The sequence below is a fragment of the Myotis yumanensis genome, unplaced genomic scaffold (assembly GCF_028538775.1).
Source record: "Myotis yumanensis isolate MYYU_CA2020_CCGP unplaced genomic scaffold, mMyoYum1.0.hap1 SCAF_4, whole genome shotgun sequence".
Taxonomy (NCBI): domain Eukaryota; kingdom Metazoa; phylum Chordata; class Mammalia; order Chiroptera; family Vespertilionidae; genus Myotis; species Myotis yumanensis.
In genome coordinates this window covers 74,563,887-74,583,812 of record NW_027223755.1, presented here as the reverse complement: position 1 = coordinate 74,583,812, position 19,926 = coordinate 74,563,887, and the positions used below count along the sequence as shown (strand labels likewise).

Genomic DNA, 19,926 nt, shown 5'->3' with positions numbered 1-19,926 from the left:
TGCAGAAGTAGTAAAAATGAGCCATGGCTTTGCTTAGTTAGCCCTCTGGTTTAGTAGCACGTAGATAATTGTCGTGGAGGCAGGAGGAAGTGTTTGGGAGTGCAGGAAGCATGCAGTTGTGAGTATTAGCGCTCTGGGGCTGGTCTGTGGAGGTCATCTCTCTGGTCAGCTGGGCTTCAGAAAATCGCCAGCCTGCAATAACACCCTCGCAGTCAGCAGAGCACAGCCAGCACGTCCGGCTGAGGTTGGTCGCAGGCGGCCTTCAGGTGGATGGTTCCTGTAGCAGAGCCTTGACTTGGATTCCTGCCTGGGTTGTGGGCCAGGGGAAGAAGCTCTGGAACTAACTGGGAATTGGGTGGATTTTTTTGGCTTTAACTTTTCTTTTATGAGCCTGGGCAAAAGCCACTGTCTCTGGGCCTTTTCTTCTTGGACTGCATTTTCTGAGTGCCCTTCCAGTTTCAAAAAGAGTTGGAATTTTCTCCGCTCCTACTTATTATTGCACTGGAGACAAGTGTGTTGTGTCTACATCTCCTCCGTTTTGCTATTGTCTGTGAATTATTGTCTGTGAATGCACGTTTCCTCTGCCAGCTTGAGACCTTTCAGGGCATGGAGGCTGTCTTACTTATTAAAAATATATATAATTGTTGATAGTATTTCAGATGTCTCCCATCCCCCCTCCAACCATTAGAACCTCCCCCCCCGCCTCCCCTCCCCGCTTAGGTCTTCACCACACCATTACCTGTGCCCATGGGCTATGCATGTAAGTCCTTTGGTTTATCTCTTCTTGTCTTCCCCATCCCCATCGAGGTATGTCAGTCTGTCCCAAGCCTCCCTGCTTCAGGTCTTATATTTTTGGTCATGTGATACTTGTCTTTTCCAGATTGGCTTATTTCACTTAGCATAATATTTTCCAGGTCCATCCATACTGTCCCAAAGGGTAAAAGATCCCTCTTTTTTATAGCTGCATAGTATCCCATTGTGTAAATGTCCCACAGCTTTTTTATCCACTCATCTACTGATGGGCACTTGGGCTGCTTCCAGATCTTAGCTATTGTAAATTGTGCAGCTATGAACACAGGGGTGCATACATTCTTTCTGATTCGTGTTTTGGGCGTTTTAGAGTAAATTCTCAGAGGTGGGATCCCTGGGTCAAACGGAAGTTCCCTTTTTATATCTTACTAGTTTTTCTCTCCCCAGCACCCAGCACTGTGCCTGATTCGAGGAACTGCTCAGTAAACACGTGCTGTGTTGCAGGGAAAGGAGGGCCTCGAGGATGGCTGCTCAGGTTCCACACCTTTTCGTCTTTCTTCCCCATCGAGATCATAGGCAAACACCTTGCTGGGAATTATCTGGTTTTCCACCTATCTTACCTTTACGTGGCATTTTAAAATGACTTAAAGTGTCTGTACACTCGGTTATACTGCACCTGCTCTCCTGGGTCTGGTAGAGCATGTCTGTTGAATTTTAATCAGTTAACTGCCACGATACTTTGAATTTAGTTTTTAAAAAAAGGTCCACCGCTTGCATCTGTAGACGCTTATGGCATACAAAGGGTTAAAGAATAAAGATGCTTTACCCAGAAGGGTTCCCCGGTGTCAGAATAACAGATGGCAATGGCATCCTGTTTGCTGGCCCATTTTTGTCTGATGATTTCTTTGTCACCCACAAAACCCTCCGGGCTAAAATGGAAGGCTGCTCTTTATCCACGTAAGGGAGACCTGCCTGTTACAGCTTAGAGCTTAGGTGTGACCTTGGGAACCTGGTTTAAACCGAGTTAACAATCTAATTTGTATGTATATATAAAAAAGCCAGCCCAGGCGTTGGGAGTGTAATAAGACCTTAGGAACTCAGGGATGGAATTTGGCCCCTTCATCTTTGGCGAAATTTGTGTTAGTATTTGGAGCACAGCCCATTCTGACAGCTTTGGTCTATAATCATTGATTACAATCATATGTCATTAATAGTCATAACTGTTGTTAAATAGAACAGTGGTTTGATTTTTCTTTTTTACCTTGAAGTAGCTCATTAAACTCAACATGTTATTAAAATACATTTTTTTTTGCAAAAAAAATACACTTACCAATATACATTTAATAGATTGAAATGTATGTGTTTATTGTGAAGGTCTTTTTCACCTGAACGAGTGGTTGCTGTGTTTGACGGCTGGGGCACGGCTGTGGTTCTTCTAGAGCAGCGGTTCTCAACCTGTGGGTCGAGACCCCTTTGGGGGTTGAACGACCCTTTTACAGGGGTCGCCTAAGACCATTGGAAAACACATATATAATTAGATATTGTTTTTGTGATTAATCACTATGCTTTAATTATGTTCAATTTGTAACAATGAAAATACATCCTGCATATCAGATATTTACATTACGATTCATAACAGTAGCAGAATTACAGTTATGAAGTAGCAATGAAAAGAATTTTATGGTTGGGGGTCACCACAACATGAGGAACTGTATTAAAGGGTCGCGGCATTAGGAAGGTTGAGAACCACTGTTCTAGAGTCTAGTAAGTCGTGTGCTTTTCTGACATAAGGGAGCTTTTACTGGAAAAGTGGTGGGGAAAATCCAAAAATCAGATGTATTATAAAAAATGATATTGATGGTGCCATTAATGAGAACTCTAACATCTTTTGGAGGGTGCTGCTGGCATATCATCAACAGGGCCTGGGAATCATTTCCTTTTGAGGGTCCCTCCCACCCCCAAAGTAAGTTTCCCAGATTAGTTATTTACTCCAAAGGCTATTTCCTTTCTAGTATCAAAAATGTAATCAATAATAATGAATCTTTGTACAACATGTAGCATCTAGTTGCCCAAGGAATGTTTGCTTAATTTAACAACACTGTAAATTATGTGTATTTCTAAAGCCATAACCTGTTGATTTTCACTTCAGCCTTTGGTCAGAGAACATGATATTGCTCTGTTTTTACCCGTGAAGAAACTGAGGTGTAGAACTAATGCAGAGCCTTTACTTAGCAAACGTGCACAGAGCATGCAGCACAATGAAAGAGGACTGCTCTTGTCTTGACTTTACCACCAGGTCCATTCTTCCTAACTTTAGGTTAGGACTTTATTGAGCATCTATGCACTCTTTGTCTCAGGGGTGGGGGAGGAAGTATACCTATTACAAACACATAAACCTTTGCTTCTATAATTACACTAGAGGCCTGATGCATGAAATTCGTGCAAGAGTAGACTTTCCTTCCCCTGGCTGCTGGCACTGGCTTCCCTCTGGCACCTGAGACCGGGGCTTCCCTTGAAGTCCCGGCTTCGTCTGGAAGGACATCCAGTCTAATTAGCATATTATGCTTTTATTATTATAGATTATTATAGATGATTTCTCAGACTCCACAAAGACTTTGAACTCCAGATAAAGAATCTTTGATTTAACAATTGCTTGTCAGCAAGCCCTTGAATTAAGTGACTTACTTGGGGGCCACACAGCTTGACCACAGAGAAGGAACAGGAACCCCATGCTTCTTTTTCCTCCCCTAATGTTTTCCCACTACCCCATGCTGGGTTTGAAATGATGGGCAACAAACACTCTGTAAATATAATGTTGCTACAAATAAAAATTCAAAGAGATTTCTAAGTGTTAGCAGGGGGAAACCCAGGCTCTGCATTTTGTAGTGCGACTTATGTTCATATATTAGGGAATGTGCTGGAACCCCACTAAACCATTAGTGCCAGCTGTTTGGTTTAATTTGATCATTTACAAAAATATAGCAGTCCTCACTGGACATATCCGATACTGATATAGCTGAATTAAATACTGATGCCTGGGGCTTCTATTTTTGCAGATGCTTTCTATGTATGGGTTGTGAGAGCTGGTTTAATTCTAATTGCAGAAATATCAGTGGGACTTATATCTGTCTTCCTGAGATGGTTGGAAAGAGGGAATTTAAGTACTTAGAGTTAGCACACATTTTGATTTTTGTTCTACATTGGGAAGAGCCATGTTGATTTGAAGTAACTCATTAATGTGCAGGTTAGTGCTTTTAGCTAATTAAATTTTCGTGGATTGTGGAAATATAAGAAATATGTGAGGTTTTACAAAATTTCTGATTTTCAGGGTAAAGAAAAAGCCAATGTATAGTAATTTAAAAGTATTTCGATCATGACTTCATTTGTTTCATTCTAGCATTAAAAAAGGGATATGAAGAAGGCTTGCCTGTCTTTCTTCACCAAATAGCAGTTTTGCAGACCTTTACAAGTTCCCATATGTTAGGGGAAAACATTTTCCAAGAAGTTGGCAGCATTGCACTTTGTAGCTTATGCCAGCTTCTTCCTTGGGCCAACTCAACAGAAAGGAGAGAGGGAAATGCCTTGTTTTAGTGGCTGAATTACTCCGACAAGCTTTCACATCGCCCCTCCTCTTATTAATATTCTTTTTGATGTGAGCTTGTAAAACAGAGGATTGGCTGTTAATCTCCACCATCTCAAGGGCTTTTGGCAGTGGCCCATAATTGATGTGTTCACATGGCTGTTGTCTGACTACTAATGATTAGACAGCAGTGTTATCTACCAGCTACATCAGTGTTGCTTATAAATCATACTTGATAAAGTGCAGTTTCATTTCTTCAAAGAGTCCGTACATGTCTACATACTTTGATAGAACTGCCAGAGGCATTTCATGATTCTGTGACAGCTTAGATTAGGTTTATTTTTCATTTCTGTTTGACAAAATATTAGACTTTCTAACGCTTGTGAGAGAGAATGTTTTTGTTCCTCTAACAAGGTACTTGGAGCATGATCAGCAGAGAAAGATTGCCTGCTCTCCATGGGCAGGTGTACAGGTTGGGGTGGCAGGTCGGATTTTGGCGTTTGCTACTCAAATGCCGAGGTGAATGGAGTGGGGCCAGGCCACTCTGAAAAAGAAGAGAGGAGGCCAGCGGGGAGGGAGTCCTCAGAATATGGGCCTGCACTCAGACTGTGACATGGCTGGGACGGGCCGCCTGGAGCTGTGAAATTGCACTGCCGGTCACAGTGTGTGCAGAGCCTATGCGTCAGGGTGTGACTCCACTTTGTGGGAAGGCAAGGAAAAGCAAGAAGGTTTTACAAGTGGAGGCAGGAATAGCCCCAGAAATCGTATTTGTTGTCCTCCTTCAGTGCCCATATGGGGACGCTTCGCTGGCGGCAGACACATCCACCTGCCCAGAGCTCCGGGCACTGCAGAGATGAAACCTGGTTGCACATTGCATATACATGGTGGGCTTTGATTGGGAACTGCTGAGTCTTGGGCCTTTATTCTACTCTAAACTCCTGTGTCCTTGAGCTATTTCCTCATCTATAAAACAACCCTCCCCCCAAAAAAAGAGAGAAAATAATTTCTAAAATCATTCCACTGCTCTCCTTGTATACCTTTGCGTATCCTTGGGCTGTATTATTCCAGAGTCCCTCAGTCCTCTTGCTGACATTTAGTTAATTAATCCTCACTTATTCTTTTCTAGGTCAAATATTAGATGTCAAAGAAGTGGTTATATCATATTATTTGACTTTAAGAAATATACATAAATATGTTTTTACTGGGTTTAAAAAATCACATTGCTTTTAAGAGATGTTCATATCATTATGAGGTGTTAGAGGTTAAATATTTTCTCAAAATACACAACTTTTATGTAGAATGAAATTATGCGGCAAAGATTGGGAGTCGGGGTTTTGTTAATAAATTGTTATAGTTATGAGTTACTAGATTTCTAGAATGTAAGAATGCAGGGGAATGCTCTTACCACCACAGCTACCTGAGACAAAATTCCCCCACTCCACCACACCCAAACAAGACAGAGTTACAGCAGATCTCAGAGTACTTCCCAGTTTTTATTAAAGACTTAAAATTGTTAGATAAAACAAATGCTCTAGATAGATGTGCCTTTTATATAATCTTTGGTATTTTTATGTACATAAAGCTATTTTCCCCAGTTTAGCTTCTTACTTGTACCCTCACTTCTAGGTGCCAGGTTTATTGCTTCAGTGCCTGATAGTGGCTTTGACCTGAGAACCCTTTCCCCCCAGTATATGTAGGGCTATAATTGAAATAAGCACTATAATCAAGTAATAAATATTTATTGATATATATTAGCATTGAAAACCAAAGGTACTTAACTGAGCTGCTTATCTTAAAATGATTTGTGGTTGAAGGAAATACCTCCTCCCCTTTTTTATTAAACAAAACAATTTAAATGCAAGTTAGTTTGGTTATGGTTATTAGATTTTAATGCACCATAGAAAAATATTCATGATTAACTTAGAGGAGATAGTCTTTCAAATGGATTCTTCATTTAGTTTTGATACATAAAGCAACTATATTAGAGTTTCTAATGTAGCTGTAAAATAGGGGGGAAAAAGCCTATTAAAAGATTGAGTATGATTTTGATTATATAAAATATATGCATATGTAAAGTCTGGGTGGTATTATGAGAAATAAAAATTGGAATAGTTTTAAAGATTTTTTTGCCATCATTAATGTTTTCTTTTAAAAAGTAGTATATGTATGTGAATTTTATGAAGTGTATTACTGTCATGGCAAAAATAAGTATGCATTCTTCCATTTAAAAAATATAACAGTTCTACTTGACTGATGACAAATCATGATTCAAATTAACTTAATTTAAATTTAGCTTAGTCTAATGCTAACACTGTTTGCAGGTGTTTACCACGTAACTGGAAATTACTATAATATTACGGGAGGCATAGCAGAAATAGACATTTTAATGCAAACGTGGAAACTCTATCACCCCCAGGGTGTTTTTAGTTTAATGCTGGTATATAGAATATGTCCTCCATCTTTTTTTTTTTTTTTTTTGCTACATCATATAAAATTCCTTGTTTACTGGCTGAGAAATCTTGTCCACCTTAAAAGCTGCGGCCACCCATTTACTTGGGAACTGATTTCTTACATTTAGGGCAAGTATTATTTGATAAGCAGGAGATTGGGTGAATTGCCCCTAGTATTAGTCTCAATAATTTGTGAGAGCCATCTGAAATCTATTCTGAAACACAAAATCACTGTCCCTTACAGGATTGTAGCTCTCTAAGCATATTCTGAAACATGACAGTAAAATTAAATATTCTGGAAATAGGGATGCTAAGATAGTGTGGCCCATCTCCCATCCCCCACTAAGCCCTCATCATATTCATTTTAATATGCTTTTGTGCAATCCTTTGAGACCATTTTCATAGAATTTATTTTAATTCCTCGGGCTAGCGTTCTTCATGCCATTTTACCGAAGCTGACACTGGAAGCTCTTGATCTCCTTCTTAGGCTAGGATTCCTCCCAGGACAACAGCTTCTAGAGGAGAATAAAATTATTGTGTCTGTCAGATAAAATCTTGCTCTATGCCTGATTCTAAATAACTATAAATGTTCAATTATAGAGCCAGATATCTTGAAGTTTTCCATTTCATTTGGTTTTCAGAGACTATAGTAGCATGTGTTGGTTTAGCCATGTGAGAAGTTAAACAAGGCCTGTGAGCATGTGCTGTTCAGGTTGGTGGGCACAGTGCACGCTAGAGATGACAGTCGTAGCTTACTTTTGTTGAGCACCTATTATGTGGTTGGGATAACAAGGGCTTTATATGGATTATCTTGTTTGATGTAGCTATTACATTAAATACAAATTGGTAATCCCACTTTAGGTAAGGAAACTGAGACTTAGAAAAGTAAAATAAAAATTTAAGATTATGTAGCTAGTAAGCTAATGGTCTGAGAGCCAAACACAGAGACTGCATTCTTATTTTTTATATTTTTTATACTAGGTTATCCAGGTCAAAAGTATTGCTGGGACACTTGGCCTGAGACACTGACCTGCCGGTCATTATTCTCTGAGAAGGAGCTTCTGGGCCTGATGATCTTAGCTGTCCCATTCATGACCTGATCGTAGGTGAAAACTCCAGGTGTCTAGGATTGCTTGATTCATTTATAGTCTCCAACAAAATGTGTTTAAGAACATCAGTTATTTCATCCAGTGCACTCACTTATAAGGGAATGAAAGTATCCTGATTTTCATAATTAAGACGTTATTAAAAACACACCTTGCAACTATACAGGATGCTTAAGTTTTGTTTAGTCTTATAGGAGTAGAGAAGTCTAATTTGTTGAAATTTTTTTGTGTTTTTGTTTATTTATTTATTTTGCTTGTGTGTAAGCTCTGTGCAGGCAGGGATCTTGTCTGTCTTGATTATCATTATATTAGTGCCAAGCAGCACAAAGGCTGGCATTATAAAGAGATGCTTGATAAACATGTATTGAATGTTTTAAGTTAAATTTGAAATATACCTCCTTGGGTCACTTTTCTCGGTTATCACTCCTGGATTTTATTGGGAAAGCTGAAAAGTAGTGGGTACATTAATTCTTTTCTTTTTCCCTTATTCAGAAAGAGATGTGTATGCTTACTTTTTCTTATTCCCCATTTCTTCCTGCTCTCTTCTGACACTCCTCCCCCATTCCTCTCCCTTATCCCCCCTCTCCACCAACTAATACTAGAGTCCAGGTGTAGACCTAAGTGAGCTATTGAAAGTAGAGTTGCAGGGGTGGTGGTGGTGGTGGTGGAAGAGGGTAAATGGTGATGGAAGGAGACTTGGGGTGGTGAACACACAATACAGTGTAAGATGATGTGTTGTGGAGTTGTGTACCTGAAGCCTGTATAATTTTGTTAACCAGTGTCACCCCATAAATTCAATAAATAAATTCAATAAAAAGGGAATAAAAGAAAGTAGAGTTGACGCTCGAACAACATGGGGTTAGGAGTGCCAACCCCCCCGCCCCCCCCAGATGACTCTAACTTTTGACTGCCCTAAAACTTAACTACTAATAGGCTCCTGCTGACCGGAAGCCTTGCTGATAACATGAACAGTCAATTAACACGCAGTTTATATGTTATATGTATTATATCCCGTATTCTTACACAAGTAAGCTAGAGGAAAGAAAAAATTGTTGAGTAAATCCTAAGAGAAAACTACATTTACAGCACTTATTGACAAAACCTAACGTGAACCTGCGCAGTTCAAACCCACGTGGCTCAGAGGCCAACTGCCACTAATGAGACCAAAGGTCACCCACCTCTTTCTGCAAAGAGCCCGTAGTAAATATTTTGAACTTAATGGGCCCAGATGCAACAAGGATATTATGGAAGTACTTACATAATGAGGGAGAGAAAACAATGCCTACAGATTTTTTTTTAAGTGGATGAAAATGCAAACCTAATGATAGTAATTGAGTCCAATTTGATGGTAATACAGGTCTTCTAATGAGAAGAATGGAATTCTCTTTATTGGGGGGAGGGGTGGTAATATCATTTCGAGTAATATGGGTTCATCGTTAGTGATTGCATTCATTAAAACGATTGTAAAAATTCATTGGGAAACGAATTCTTAGCTTGTGGGCTGTACAAAAAGTTGGTAGTGGGCCGGCTCTGGCGCCCAGGCCTTCGTTGGCTGACCCTTGGCCTGGACTGTGGACGGGAAGACACCCCAAGCAGGGAAACTGCCCTTAGTGTTCCTCTGTAAAGGCTCGTTGCTCTGAGACTGGGAAGGGGAGGAGCTCACATTCGGAGGAAATGGGATCTGGAGACTGGGAGCAGGAACGTTGGGTGGAGAACTGGAAGAGAGAAGGGAGCAGAGGGAGCGAGGTGCCTCGGTGGGTGGGTGCCGCGGGGCACCGCTCTGGGAAGCAGCACAGCCAGGATGCCCGGGGTTCTGTGGCCTCGCCTCCTGAAGCTCAGGCCTCGTTTCCTTCTCGGTGGCCTAGGACATGGGGAGGTGGAGGGAGCTGGCCTTTGGGGGGTGGGTCTGGGCTCTCAGAGAGCAAGTCGGCTCATGGGGAAGGGCTGCGGCAATGCTGCGAACCAATGGAAACAGAAGATTCCAGGGAGCTTAGGGGCCACGCTGCGGGGCTCCAGTGGCTGTTAGGGTGAAAGTAAGGGCTACATTGGCAATTATTAGCCTTTAAAGAACTTGCCCTTGAGGGGAGGGGGGGGCCCTCGAAGGTGGAGCTCTTCCAGGCATGTCTTCTCCCGACAGCCCCCCAGACCCCCCACCCGCCCACTCCGGGTTTGCTGTGACCTCCACAGCCACCCTCCTCTCCTCCTGCCCGGCCATGTGGGGGCGCAGGGTTCTGCCCCTTCTCCTCACACCCTTCACACGTCCCCTGCGCCAGCTCACCGCCTCCGCTGGCCGCACCCCTTTCCCGCTGCCCTTTCCCGGTGACTCCTCGCTAGTCTAGCGCATCCCCTGGAGTTGCACACGGTCTTCCCACCTGCCGGCACCTCGCCCCACAGGTGGGGGTGCGCCCTCACCAACGGAAACAGAACCTGGGACCGTCTTTGGGTCCCCCCCCCGCTGCTGAGAGTGCTCCGTCCCCGATCTCCCCCCACCCCCGCCTCCGCTACCATCTCTTCCCAGGACTGCAATGGCCTCTGTCCTTTCCCCACACGCACCCCCTCTCCTCCCACAGCTTCCTGTGCGCTTGTCACCAGAGGAGCCATCCCAGCCTCAGTGCTCGCTTCTAACTTCACAACGACCCCCCCAACCCCACCCCCGCCCCCGCCCATTTTCTTAGCTTGGCCTGGGCTCATGAGAACCCAGACACCGCCCCCAAAGGCCTCATTCTCCAGCCTCAGCGCCCCCTCTGGTCCCTACCTCCCCCCCCCACCCCATGTCCTGATGGCTCGGCTGTCCACCTCCCTCCTTCCCCGGGTTTCCTCCTGGGTCCCTCCTGCACTTGCTGGGTCCCCCCACCCACAATGCCCCCCCATCCCACAACCCTCCCTCCCACAATGCCCCCCATCCCACAACCCTCCCTCCCACAATGCCCCCCATCCCACAACCCTCCCTCCCACAATGCCCCCCATCCCACAACCCTCCCTCCCACAATGCCCCCCATCCCACAACCCTCCCTCCCACAATGCCCCCCATCCCACAACCCTCCCTCCCACAATGCCCCCCATCCCACAACCCTCCCTCCCACAATGCCCCCCATCCCACAACCCTCCCTCCCACAATGCCCCCCATCCCACAACCCTCCCTCCCACAATGCCCCCCCATCCCACAACCCTCCCTCCCACAATGCCCCGGGCCCAACTGCCGGCTCAGCCCTGACACACGCTGCTCCGTGGCCCCGCGGCTGCCTCTGCGCTGCGGCCCCTCCACAGCTCCCGGCGATGCTTGGCACCTCCTGGCACCTGGCAAAAATCTGTTGGATGATGAGAGGACTTCCCATGGTGAGGCGGCTTTCCGCAGCGGCCCTGCCCCAGGGGCGGCCGGGGGGCCCATGCACTGTCCCCTGTCGCACAGACGAGGTCCTTGGACCATGTTGGCTTGTTGGTTGCAGGGCCTCCGCACGGGGAGTCCAGAGGACGGCCCTCATCACGCGCCTTCTCCTGTCTGCCCTAGCGTTTGGTTACTTGTATTCTAAAGCGGAATGGCTTAGCATCTTTTAATTAAAAATTAGTCTTAAAAAACAGTATGAAAGGAATATGTGTTCGTGTCAAAACTCAGGCAGCACAGAAGGCTGTGAAATGAAAAGTGAACCCCCCCCCCCCCCCCTCATGTTTTTATGGATGAAATGTCTGGAAGGAGGCTCTCCCTGGAGAAGGACCTCCGCTGGCAGCCGTGCTCAGGGCCAGGGCTGCATTCGGGACTGGGAACAGCTTTTGGGTGGGGGAGGGACGGTTCACCAGAAGAAGAAGTACAGAACTTGGTGGAGGTCATGACAGGCCCTCCCAGGAGATCCTCCAAAGTCAGAGGAGAACACCACCCCTTGGAGCTGTAAGAACCAGACACTCCAGTGACCTTGAGTGTCTCCAAGGTGCCCTTGGACATGGGCATGTCCATGGCTGTGGGAGCAGGACTCTGATTTTATCTCCCTCTGTAACCTTTGATCTCTGTGATAAACTATGGAGCTCTTTACTGGGTGGCTTGATTTGCTATGAAATTAAAATTTCAAAGCTTTCTTTATTGAGATGGATCAGTATTTAGAATCTGCACTTAGGAGTCCTGGAGGGGAGAGAGACAAGACATGCATGCTGTGACTCAGACATGCATTATGTGGGCAGAGAGGGGAGTTGAATGGTCCCAAGATAGTGTGTGGGCAGGGGGTCCGAACTGCCCCCTCCGTGGCTGGCCCGCCTTCGTTCCCTCACAGTGTGACCAGGTACTTCCTTGTTATTTGTAGGGCCGGCGTGTTTTGTGTTGATAATTCAAATGTCTAAAATACTCCTTTCAGGTGGTTGCAAATGAGATTTCATGGTGTAAGGTAAAGAAGTGCTGTGAATAGAAAGGATTAGGAATAAGGTGACTCCCCTCTCGGCCCAAACAAATCAAAACACAGGCTTTTATTTCCTCCCTGAGCTCCAATCTCCCTTCTTATAATCATGTCTGTGTCCAGAAGAGTGAGGGTGAGAGGCCTCTAATCTTTCCCTCATTTCAGGAGAAATTTAGAGTCCTGCAAACCCCGGCAGTGTATTGATGTCCAGGATCTACTAAGAGACTCAAGTATTCAGAGGTTTTGAGGTTGATTTGTTAGTATCAGTGCAAAATCCACAGTTAGAAATCCAGAGTAAAGTTTCACTTCTAAGGTTTGGGGACCAGATCTAATGGATAAATATGGGCTTGGTGTGAAACTTTCCAGGAATTCCCCTTTGTGCAAAAGTAAAGGGACTCGAGAAAAGGATAAATTCAAGGAGACAGATGTGTTTAGTACCTTTAGGACAGTCTCCTTTATTTGTGGATGGCTTTTGTTTTTTAAGCGGCTTTGGAAGTAGGCAGAAGGAGAGGAAATCAGGCAACCCTTACGAACACGATATGAAAACACGGGTCATTTACTGCTACTATTTAAAGCACACCCAGCTCCCTGAGCCCTGGGAGATGTCAGTGGCACTTTTGAAACAGATGAAGAGTCTGTGGCTCAGCAACAGGACAGGTTTTTTCAAAGCGCACAAGTGAGGCTAAGCATGTGATAACGGACGTGGTCTGGTGGAAATGTCCTGCCACCTCCATCGTGCCATGCTCCTGTGGAGCTCCTACTCAGGGAGAGCCTCCCAGGGAGGGCTTTGGTTTGGCTTCAAAACAACCAAATACATTTAAGACACTGAGTCGAGTCGTTTCATCAAACTCGGTCTTTACATACGCAGTACCTTTTCTTTTGCTTTGCAAAACTGTCACTGTTAGAGGATGACGTGAAAAGTAGTCACTGCCGTTTAAAGTATATTTTACACAGGTGGCTGGCCCGTCTGTGCCTCTGCTTTGGGCCCTGTATGTAGGGCCACCTCTGGAGTGACACACTCGCGGTCTGTGACCTCCCTAGGCCACCTCTCCTTCTGTGATTTCGGGGTAGCTGGAGTTCTGGCTGGAAATGCAAGCATTCGTCTTGGCCCCACTGGCCTTGGGGCCAGAGCCCTGGCCCATCCCCAGGCAGAGTTCGCCCAGGTTAGAGGCTAAGCCTTTAAAAGCACTTGAGCAGCTAAACGTTTTGGCTGGCTTTTTATTTAGGGCAGGCTCTGGTCTTCACACCTGGGGACGAGAAAAAGAAAATAGTGGTATAATTTCCCAGCCCTGTATGTGGTTGTAGCTTTTGGAATGGGATGATTTAAAACAATGACAACAAGACAAAGCTGAGCTTCGGTTTCAGTGAGGTTTTAAGCTCGGCTTCTGAAGGGATTGCAGTATTTGAGCGGACGATTGAGGTTCACGGTTTTGAACTTGGTGCAATAAAAGGTGACACAGGTGTGTGTGGCTTCCAACATACAGAAAAGGTCAAAAAATAGGAGGAAGGTTTCTTTCCAACGTGTGTTCTGTTTTACGTTTCGGAGAGCTTGCTTTTGGTGTACGTCGATGTGGGTTCAAATTCTGGCTCAGCCACTGACCCTAAATGACCTTTTAAAGTTACTTTTCCCGTTTCTTATTTCTCATCTGTATAGTACTTTCCTGACAATCTTGTGAAGATTGAATGAAAGAATGCACAGTAGAACCTAACCTCTCCTGTACTGCCTGTGTTGCACAGTAGCTGCTGATACTGTTACTATTTTTTTTTTTTTTTTTATAAGAAAGCCCCATGCACTTTGAACTCGGTGGGGTTTGGCCTTGAATTTCAGCTCCTTAGATAACTTGCCCATCCCCTGAGATCTTCAGTTTCTGCCTCTATAAAATGGGGATGTTATGAGAGTTAAAGGACTTAGAAAGTGTGTGGTGCCTGGTACACAGTGGACCCTTAGTGAGGATTTGCCTGTATTGTTTTCAAAGCAAGCTGGAAAGCACACATCGCTTTGATTGTGGTTCTAGAGGGAAAAGTCTGCTCCATTTAGGAAAGAGAACTAGGGACAGCCGAATCTGGTTGTTCCAGGTTTGTCTTTCAAGGATGGAGAAAAGGTCAGTGCTTCAGGAAACAGTCTTTTAAGCTTCCCTTGCTTTGCTAATGAGGCGGTGACGTCAGACAGAAAGGGTGGTTAAAATGCAAAGTGCGAGACTTGCAGCAGTGGTCACCTTTAAAGAGCCGGGATTTCCCCTACCCAAGGTGCAGTCTCTGTCTAATGCTTTTTAAATTAAAGAGGAGGCTGTGGGCAATCTCATAAAACAGCCAAACACCAGGGTATAGAGAAAACGTGAGCATTAAGTAATTGCGCCCCAGCACGCTCATAGAATGTAAAAGTATTGACCAAGCAAAATAAAACGCCATTCTCACTGTGGTTGCTGGCGATCTCAGAACTCCAGGACTGAGGGGTTAATAGCAAGATGTGGAGCTTTGTGGTCACAGATGGAAGAAACCTGGGGCAAGGCCCCGGTAGGGTTCAGATCTGCCCCAACGTGTGGGCTTCCCCTTCTCGCTGGCCTGGTAGCACTCGCTGTCCCTGAGCCACCTGACTGGCTGTTTGTTGGATCTGAGCAGAGCAGGAGTGCCCACTGGAGCACCCCCAGCCTGGCCCTGGAGACTGACTCTTCCTCCTGTGCTGTCAGTGTCTGGGTCCTGGAAGCCATCACAGGCTCACACAGTCGCTGCTCCAGTGATACAAAGCTGCCGCCACCAGCTCCCCAGGCTCATCAGCACTCAGGGAGCCCTTGAAATAAGGTGAACAGAGAAAATATTGCCAGAATCTCGCCGCGGATTTCCCCCAGCCCTCTGATTACACACACTAAGTGCCGCTATCTGTGTAAATAACCTTTTCTTCCCCACCTCTCGCTCCCTCCCTGCTCCCCCACTCCCAGGCTCCAGGCTCTCTGGAGTGATAAATAGCCAGGCTACTGCTCAGCGTGCACCAACACCTGGGAATAATCATGCAAAAATAACAGTGAGAGACTGCCGCGCGTCTGTTCTTGACATTAACTTTCCTCAGTTTGACAGGCTGCCACCACCAGCTGTTAGACTTATGGGTCTTTTTTTTTTTTTTTTTTCCACTGGAGATGGCTGCTTTCCTGCTTCCCTCTTTTGGGCTGTAATAGGCTACATCAGTGTCCCATCAAGATGACAGAAAAGGGCGTTGACAAAGGAACCATTGCTAAAACCAGCCAGTGCTCTGTTCTCATTTTTTATTCCAGTTATTCGTGTTATTTGACTACTAATTCCCCACTGATTTCTTCACGGAACATGTGATTATTGCTACTTTAGGGAACCCTCCCAGAAAGGTGTCTATAACCGCCTCTCTTGAATTGTCTTTGAATGTAGCAAAGCCTAGCATTTGGCCTTGTAGGACCAAAACACCTATTGATTACCTTTTAGTTCAGGTCTCAAGTATGTTTGTAATAATAATAGTAACCCTGACAACGGCAGTCCCTTTTATTTTATTACAGCTGCTCTGTACTGGGCCCTGAGCTAATGTTGTCTGGGTGATCTCATGTGGTAGTCGCGTTAGCCAGGGGTTATTTCCATTTTACAAATGAAGCCACTGAGTTCCACAGAGATCAAGGGACTCGCCTGAGTTTATGTCACTAGAGGTGGAGCAAGATTCCAGCTCAGAGACGGACCCTGCACCCCTCCCCCCCCCCCACATGTTGCTGGTTGCCCTTGGGTGCATGTCTGCAGTTACAGCTGTAATTTTTCTGTGTTTGTATGATCGTATTTGATTAGTGCCACAGTTTTGCCCACTCTTGTTTTGTTAGCAGGCTGCACAGTGCCAGGCACACAGCAGGTGTGTGGAAGTTATCTATCGGGTGGATATCTGACTGAGTGTAGGTGAATAAAAGGAGGCTTTGGGGGGAGCAGTGTATGATAACGGGGTGCAATGGGAGATGAGTGGGCAGGGATTTTGCAGAAGTGTAGGGCTCACCTGACCAGATGCCAGTTTAGGAAAGGAGTCTTTCCCCAGGCTGAGCTTTTCAGGGTTAAGCCCTTTTTCTTACATATTTAACATACTTTAACTGCTCTTACCCATGTATTTGGAGGGGATTAGAGATTTATGTTAAACATAATAGGACATAAAAAGGAGCTTTGTGAGTTTGTGTGAAGAGTTAGGGAACTGTACAATCTGACCAGGGACATCCCCCCGCCCCCCCCCGCCCCCCCCCCCCGCGCTCCCCCCCACCTCCCTCACAAACCATTGTTTCTGAGCTGAGCACTATACTGAGCCTTCACTTTGCATGAATTATCTCACTGAGTCTTCACTGTGACCTTATGTGAGTAATGTTATTCTTACTCCCACTTCTTAGACCCAGAGTAGCCAGGTAGCTTGCTCAGGGTCCCACACAGCAAGTAAAGACAGGACCAGGATTTGAAACCAGTACATCCCCGAGGCCCACCACTATCAAGTCCAAGTATAAGCTGCCTCTTCCCTTGAGGGAGTCCTTGTGAGAACTGTTGCTACCCTCTGTCTTAACTTTGTTAGCTGAAGAAATTATGGTTCAGAGTAGGGGATCAGTGACCTGAGAAATCAGGGTGCAGTGGAGTTGATCTTCTGTGGAAGGCAAAAATAACTATTAAAAACTATCTCAAATCCTGCTTTACATATGGTGCATGTGGTTTTGTGCTAGCCACCGTGAGATACACAAGAGAACTGAAACCTGTTGGGGGGAACATCTCCCACTGGGGGCGTTCACAGGCAGAAAGAGTTGGCCACACTGCATTATTTTCCACCCACACCTTTTTCTTTGTCCCCGAGTGTCTTCTGAGTGCCTGCTGTAAAGTTTCTGCATGTAGGAGGCTGCCACTGGGGATAACTTATCGCCCTGTACAGATAGGGGTCACGTTTTTCTCTAGAATCAGTAAGTTGGGCTACATGACCTTCTACCTAAAACATTCTGGGATTGTCTCCTGGGGGAAGTGGGGAGACAAACTCAGCTGCTGTGCCTGGCCGGGTCACGCGGGCTGAAGGGAGGCTCGGCCCTGTCAGTTGATGTCAGGAGGAATGTGGGCTGAGCATAGCACATTCAATGATGATGTTAAGAGATAATGGAAATTCAGATATTTTCCTAATTTTTTGTATTGGCAAAATTAAAATTAAAAAATAATTGGAAAATAAAACATCTAGGGGATGGCTGTAATTCCCTACGCCCTCTCCCACAGTGACCTCTGGGGAAGAGGAACCCCCAGCAGACCATGTGGGTGGTCTTTGTTCTTCACTCCAACTCCTGAAATCCCAATGGAGAAAAGTTCTCTTTCCCCCTCTCACTGGTCATGGTGATCCTGTGCCTATGAGAATGGCAATATTGAGCTACTGTGAGGAAGCCGGTGCAGTGGGAAAACTAAGAGAGAAATTCACTTGTAAAGAGTCATCTTTAAAACTCTATTACCTATTGCATTTTCCTATCAATTTTAAGGGTTTTAGGCTGTTACCACATTGGGGGACTGTTTAGGGTTAGGTTAGCTTCATATTTATAGTCAAACTCTCTGAACCCTAGCTTTTTCATTTGGAAGCATGTGGGACAGGGCTCCAGTGTCCCTTCTGTGACATCATGAACTAAACCTTTTCATTGCTTTGGATTGTGTTGATGGAAATAAACACAGTTAACTTGCTAAAAGGCCCAGGATACCTCAGTCTCTCCCTACAAACCGTCTAGAGTCTCTAGAAATTTGCTCTTTGGAATTACATACATATCCCAAATAGTGATTAGTTATTAAATGTGAGTGTCTGTATGCAAATGTAGTCAGAAGCTGAGTTATATGGATGTAAGGACTTAGTCTAGAAATTGTTGTGATAGGATTTGTCATTAATATTAGAAGGCCAAAAAACACATTTTCCAGTTGAGGAAAATGGGCTTCATTGAGGTTAACTGATTCTCCAAAATCACAAGCTTAATCAGTGTCAGAGTTGGGGCCCAAATCCTACTGTTGACATGCCCTGTCTCTGTAGCCTCTCTTGTACATGTTTTCCCATTGTGTCCTGATCAGAGAATTGGTGCTCTCCAGGACTCCTCACCTCTTTTGTTTTATTTCATTTTCTTGTTTATCCAATTTTTGTACAATTTTTTCTCTTGAAATTAATGAAGACTGTCGATTAAGTGATACAAAGAATAGTTTAAGAATATTGTTCCACTTAGTCTTTTCAGTTTATATGTGTAGCATTAAATTACAGCCAGTTTACAAGTAACTATACAAATTTACATTTTGTTGGAAACATTGGGGAAACAAGTGCAGTAGCTAGTTTATAAGTTCCCTTGCTCTCTCTTTTTTTAATTCTAGAAAGCTCTTCCAATCACACGCAATCTTTTAGTCATAATAAAGACTACAAGGAAGCATTGGTTCCCCTCACCCTTAAATTTCCTCCCTCAGAACTTCTTTCTTCATTTGTCAACTCGGTTTTAAAATAGGAACTATCAGTGTGAACTTTGATCCACATTAAGCTGCATTTACACGAAAGCATAAATCACCAGATCTGGGGCTTGAGGCTGTTAAATGCTTTTCTTTCTTGGGCTCTGTGATCAAGAATGAAGAACAATAAAAAACATGGAGCAAAAGAAGTTTTATGGCAGCTTTGAGAGCAGGAAATTAAGTTTCTTTAACATGCAGTTGGATGAAGGGCTGTTCTATTGCATCTTGGATCACTCAGGCAAGTGAACGTCATTTTATCATTTTAGTGAAATGCAAACTGTAGAAATAGCTCACACAGTTATATGAACAAGGAGGCCACACAGATGACTGCTTCAGCTGTGGAACCAGGGAGAACATTTTCTTATGTGACTTATCTTGAAATGCACTCTTGCATTTTTTTTTAAAACAACAAAGACTGTATAATATTATGTCTGTAGCCAAGTGTCGATTTCTTACAAAGGCTAACTTGGAATATATGTACAACAGACTAACCTGGCATTTTACCAAAACAACCATCTATGTGTCTTGTTATACATACAACTTTCTAGCCCAGCTGATAAAACATGCAAGGTGTTGTTCCTGGTATGTAGAGGGTGTCTGTGTGCAACAGGAGGACATAGGGGACCTGGAGTCCTGGTGCAGACATGCTTTTCACATGTGGCTCTTTCACATTTGATAACCTATCAGCAAGGCCAAAGCTATTGTGTAGCAGTCATAATAGTTGTTCAAATGTGTCCAATGAATGGATGAGTTGGTTGGTGACCTACCTATTTAGTATGTGCACAGCCTTTGGTTTAATTTTGGCCAGATGCCCAAATGTTTTGAGGTGAAGAGCTCCTTTACTGTTCTCAGGATAGGGGTCCACAGGAGACATGGTATCACAAGGTCTTGTGCTGGCTGTCAATTTCATTTTCTGGATTAAAGAGACAGGGCTGCAGAGTCTCCGTTGAACTCATCAGGGATCTATCTTTACAAGTTCAACCACTACAGGACTTGTGCTTTGAAGAGACTGAAATTCTGCCGATGTTGGGCACAGTCATTTATTTCTCTGTTTATGTGAATTCTCCTGAACTTTGCAGTAGAACACTTAATTCGGAGTTGATGCTTAATAAATACATGCTAATAATATCCAGTTTATGTGTTTCAGTGTGTATATAACCAAGATTATGTATTTTATGTATTTGACAGAG

The 19,926-nt window shown here is 44.4% G+C and overlaps 1 protein-coding gene across 5 annotated transcripts in view; it reads left to right on the top strand.

Moving 5' to 3' along the window:
• Nucleotides 1-19,926, top strand: part of ZNF608 (zinc finger protein 608) — a 108,073-nt gene that overhangs the window by 27,277 nt on the left and 60,870 nt on the right. The window lies entirely within an intron of this gene.